The sequence below is a fragment of the Belonocnema kinseyi genome, chromosome 4, assembly GCF_010883055.1.
Source record: "Belonocnema kinseyi isolate 2016_QV_RU_SX_M_011 chromosome 4, B_treatae_v1, whole genome shotgun sequence".
Classification (NCBI taxonomy): domain Eukaryota; kingdom Metazoa; phylum Arthropoda; class Insecta; order Hymenoptera; family Cynipidae; genus Belonocnema; species Belonocnema kinseyi.
The window spans coordinates 91,111,447-91,117,141 of NC_046660.1; the positions used below are offsets into that span (position 1 = coordinate 91,111,447).

General features: G+C 30.1%; 1 protein-coding gene across 1 annotated transcript in view; it reads right to left on the minus strand.

Annotated features, from left to right (window-relative positions):
* Positions 1 to 4,272, minus strand: part of LOC117171007 — a 254,157-nt gene extending 249,885 nt beyond the window's left edge. Inside the window, exon 1 of the mRNA XM_033358052.1 lies at positions 4,178 to 4,272. The gene's annotated coding sequence lies outside the window, so the exon portion shown is untranslated. The remainder of the gene's footprint in view (positions 1 to 4,177) is intronic.
* Between the last annotated feature and the right edge of the window lie 1,423 nt (positions 4,273 to 5,695).

Here is a 5,695-nt window from a genome sequence, read left to right on the forward strand (position 1 = left end):
AAAGTTTATTTGAATAATATAGTGCCATTAAATTGAATTAAATAATAAATTAATTTAAATAATTTACTTAAATATAATAAATGTTATTTAAATTAAATTAATTAAGTGTACCTATCTTATTTTTCTTTAATCACAAAAAAAAAGAAATTCCACAGAAAAACATCTCTAATGAAAAAATCGGCCAAGAGAACTACATGGATTTGTGAAATAAAATTTGGCCAAGAAGTTGGGAAAAAATATTAAAGTAAATTTCAAAATGAATTTCAATAAACCATAATAGATATTATACATAAAACTTGGTGGAGTTACATGTTCTGAATAGAATAATATTAATAAAAAAATAATGGGTGAGAGATTGATGGTATAATATAATCCCACCAAATTTTATCATTTCTAATATGGTTTTTTAAAAATGTATTTTAAAATCATCTATGTAATACATTATTAACGAAGCTTCTCAATTTATTTCATCATGAATATTTTTTTAGCAATTACTTTTACAACTTTGATTTCTTAAATCCACGTATAGTTACGCTTGGCAGATTTTTTGCATCGCAAACGTTTTTCGTGGGATAATGTATATAATTTATTACTAATGGAAACCTTTCTGATTTAAATAGGTTTTATTATAATGGCTTTAATCTTAGACAATATTTAAGAAAAAAACCTTCAAAATCGTAACAACTATAAACAGTAGCTTTAAATATTATGTCAACCAAAAGTCAGAGACTCAACAATTAGAAAATCTCTAAACGAAGGACTATTACAATTTTTTTATTTTTAAACTGAAAGCCTCTTAAACATTTTAAACGTGCAATTGTGTATCTCAAAAAGTTTCCACTCCTAAAAATTATAAAAATTTCATTTTAAGTACTCTGAATTGAAGCCTTGGCCGAGATAACGTTGAATCAATATATGTAGGCGTCCACATGAAAAGGGCCCTTATGGCCGGTTTTAATTTAGGAGTTATTCGCGTTTCCACGAGTCACGGTTAAAAATATTATTTTTGGGTTTTATTTACGGTTGACAGAAGGACTCTCTTGACTACATAAATGTAATTTTTTTACCAAATTTGGTGTAGGTGGTTTTATAGATATACTTTTTTCAACCACGGATAAAACCTGATGAAGTTCGCCATACTGACGGCTACTTCACTTTTTTAAATTTTCGTCGCTAATGACAGATAATGTGTTATATATTAAAAATTCTGCGCAAATATCGAAAATTACGAAATTGAATCATACGAAGCGAAATAAGCAAAATAAGTAAAAACAGTTTTTAAGAAAAACTGTAGTTTTTAAAAGGATACAGAAACTTGTCCTTAAACCATATTTTGTAGGGACTCGTTTTTTTTCTTTACATATTTATAGAAAATTATATGAAAAAAATTAATAACTCCAATTTTTAAACATTAAAGTTTTTCTCATAGCTGAATTGATTTTTCTGAACATAAGTGATTAACAATTGTCTTTAAAACCATTTATATACTTTAAGCTTCATCAAACATAAACAATATAGATTATTTATAACAATTTAGTTGAACAAGTCTCCTAATCGGCCGTTTCCTCGTAGAAAAAAAATGTTTTTTTCTACTGCGCGTGGTGCGTGGAATCTGAGGTTGTCACTCAGGCGAGCACTCAGGCGTGAACCAACAAAAGCGGAGGGGCTATAATGAGTTAGTTCCCACCTATTCTCAGCCCCAAAATCGGTGCTATAGAAGAGTTTTACTGTATTTCCATTATTTGAAAGGATTTCAAGCGATTTCAAAACATTTCAGGGCATTACAAAAGATTCAAGGTATTTCAAACGATTCTAAGGTATTACGAGAGATTTCACACATTTCCAGTGATGTAAAAAGATTCGAAGAATGTATAGAGATCACCTAGAGATACTGAAGAATTTTAAACGAATTTCAACAATTTTGAGAGTTCTTGAAGAATCAAGAACGACTTCCGCGGATTACAAACATTTTAAGGGATTTCAGGATATTTGAAAGGATTTTAACAGATTTCGAGATAATTGAAGAAAATCCACTGTATTTTTAAGGAATTTAAAAGAATTTCAAGAGATGCCGAAGTATTTTACTTAATTTTTAAGGGTGTCAGTGGATTTTAGTATGATGTGAATGATTTCAGGGAATTTAATCAGATTTTATAGGAAATTAAGGGATTTGAAGAGATTTAAAGGAATTCCTATAGTTTCAGGGAATTGCGAAGTATTTTAAAGTATTTCGAGTGATTTTAATGGATTTTATAAGATTTTAAGGGATTTCAAGCGATTCAGAAAGATTCTCACGGATTTGAAAGATTTCCAAATTTTAAAGGGACCTCCTAATATTTCACGAATTTGAAAGGATTGTAAAGGATTAGGAGGGGTTTTCTAGCTGTTAGAAAGACTTCAGGAAGTCTAAAAAAATGTAATGGGTTTTCAGATTCCAGTTAATAAAGGTCTTCAAGGGATTTCCAGCGATTTCACGAGATTTTATAAAAGAATTAAAGAATGGTTAATTCCTCGATGTTATACTCATTTGACGTTCATAATTTAAAATATTTTATATTATAAAAATAAAATAAAATCAATAATATCATGTGTATAATATTATAAAAAGTAATTTCAGCAAACAAAACAGGATTAAATTAGTACATTTTGGAACAAATATTTGGAAAGAGGAAACTTACTTAAGAAATGCTTTGACCCCCACCCCCCAGTAAGGATTCGTAATATTTCCTGCCCCCCCCCCCTGAAAGAGAAGCCTTACTTAATAAATAGATGCTTCCTAGAAAATCTGTGATGTAAAACATATGATCAATGAACATTATTATCTTTAAATATATAACGCGTAAATTCAAAAATAGATTCATATCTCTTATTAGCTTAAAACAAAATCCAATCTAAATATTTAGTCTCCAGAAAACAAGTGCATTTTTTGAAACATGGACTATTCTTGTTATCAAATATTTGAAAAATTACAACAAAATTTTTAACTTTTAGCCAAAAATTATCTTGATTTAAAGTAGTTTTTCGCTTTAAAATAAAGCTTACTATATTTCCATTTGAGCCTATTCAACGAATGGGCTGAAATTTTTGCACAGAATGAACGGTAAATACACAGTTTGAATATATTAGAGTGAATAGGCTCAATTTATTATACAATCAACTAAAAATAGTCCTGCGATATATTCTGTGAAATGATTATACTTGAAGTTAAACAGCATGAACAATCACCTGTGAATATCCAACTGCAATACATCACCGCAAAAAGGCATTGACTGGGCTTTTTTGGTTACTTTTGCAAAAGAAATTGAACCTATTTATTTTAAAAAACTCAAACTGTGCATTTATTTATAAAATTGTTGAAATGGACTACAATTTTCATCAATTTTTAAAATTTTATAACAAAGAGTCATGCCAAAGCATTGTTTGTACATTCTGTATCAAAAATGTATTTTATTCATTCTCTACAGTTGTGCAATGCATTGGTATATAGACATTTTTTAAATAATTAAAAATGTTGTTAAAATATTTTAAAAAATAGACTAAAAGTTGACTCAATTTTAACATCAAAACTTTCACAGTCGAACAATTTAAAACTTTATGTGCTCTCATTTGTTTCTATTTGAAATGTGAACGTTTAAATGCGTATATTGTACGGTTTAAATAATTTCAAGTATAAATGGTATCCATAAAAATTCTAAATTAAAAGTCTTTCATGTCAAAAGTTCAAATTAAAAATATTCGGTATGAAAGAGATCGACATTGAATTGCATACGCGTTCAAAAATAATTAATGTATACGAATAAGTTTGTAATTTTCGAAATATTAATAATTGTAGAAATTTCACACTGAAATTTCAAATTTCTCTAATTTTCGACCCAAACAAATTTTTAACTCATAGCAAACATTTTTAACTCATAGTCTAATAAACAAAAACAGTACAATTTCTGATTTAAAAAAATCGACACTAAATATTTTACAACTAGAAGGATCCCAAAGTAAAAAGTCAATACTAATGCCATTTTTGAATAAACGATATAAAATTATAATTTTCCATAAAACCATAAATTAATAATTTCTTCAAGACGAGTGTCAATCTTTCACGCTCCAGAAAACCTCCCAGCATGAAAAAGGAACATACGCAAATTTAATAAAGAACGTTTTAGCCATATATTCATTTTACCTGTCGCTCATATCCATTCCAGTAACATCATTTCTTTGCGGGAGAGTACACACAAATATTCCAATTTCAAAAGAGTGCGCGAAGTGAAAAAAGCCGGGGAAATTGAAAACACCGGCCACGTGCTTTCTATGCTTAAAAACGGAAATACGTCATTTTAATTGCACAAGGAAACTATTGGTACAAATTTGAGAATCTAAGGATCAAGAAAATGCAAAATTAGCTGGGTAGGAGATTTAAAGAAGGCGCAACCGGACTCGTGACAGAAGCACGGCGAGGGTGAATTCGTACATACATACGTCCGAGAGACGCGCGCGTTGCGACGACACTGGGGTTGGATCGTTGGAAGTAATCTCTCTCACCCTCGCCCCTTAACCCGCCAGTCAGACGGCGCTGCTAGGCCCTACGCTGGCTACCCTGTATACTGCCTATACACCCCCTATACTCGTACATTCAAGGATGCACGCCTGCCGAGACCGGGAGCTGTATTACAATGGGGGTTGAATTATTGCTGGGTACAGGGTAGATTTAGGACTTGCATGAATGAACGAACTAGACTAGACTCCTCGATCGTTATGACAAGTCGTTATGCACGAATATTGACACCTAGTTTGGATTTGGACTAGATTTGTTTAGGATAAGCACAAACTTCATGCGATGTTTAGATTGGGGGTCGATTTGAAGCATTTTATGAAGGAATTTCTATTAGGGAGGGACCATAAGTTGACATCTGCTTAACGGAGGACAATATTTCTTTTACACAAGACTACATGTGTCATAAAAAGAAATTATAGAAAGAAATATTCCATAAAGACCGGGATATATTTTTCTATCTTTTATTCCAATCTATTTCATTTATATGGTATGTATCTACTTTAATTGCTGCAATGGGGAATTTCGTATCATCTGATAGAGAAAGATCTCTATCCTGGTTTATATTGTGATATTGAAAATGGTTTATCCCATTTTATTCCAACGACAAGAAGATTGTAGTACTATTAGATACTGTATACTGTATTATTGTATCGTTTACAAGAGAAACGATTACTTTACAAGAAATAACTTCAAGTATAGAAAAAGAATTTATTTGTGAAATTTTATCTTTGCCCTTACTGATTTTCGTAACTATAACCTTTGAATAAATAATACGATGTCAATAAATGATAGCTATTTCCTGTGGAAAAATATTCTTTATAACTTGACCTCATACAATTTCTAAAAATACATCTTTTAATGCATTGAAATCGTTAATAAAATGATTTAAAAAATATATGTATGAATAATTATAATATCCGTTAGAAACTGGCTATTATTACAGAATGTTTTTGTAAGTTAGCAATGTACGAGCTGGAGAAGGGATTCATCTTAGGGTTAATTTCGCAACCGCAAGCAATTCGTATTCGGTAATAATTTATTTATTTTTAAAACTTGGATCAGGTAAAGTTGTAGAGAATCTTTTCCTTAAGAGAATATTCTATCGTTAATTAAAATCTTGAAATTCTGAAAAACTTTCAGAAGCAA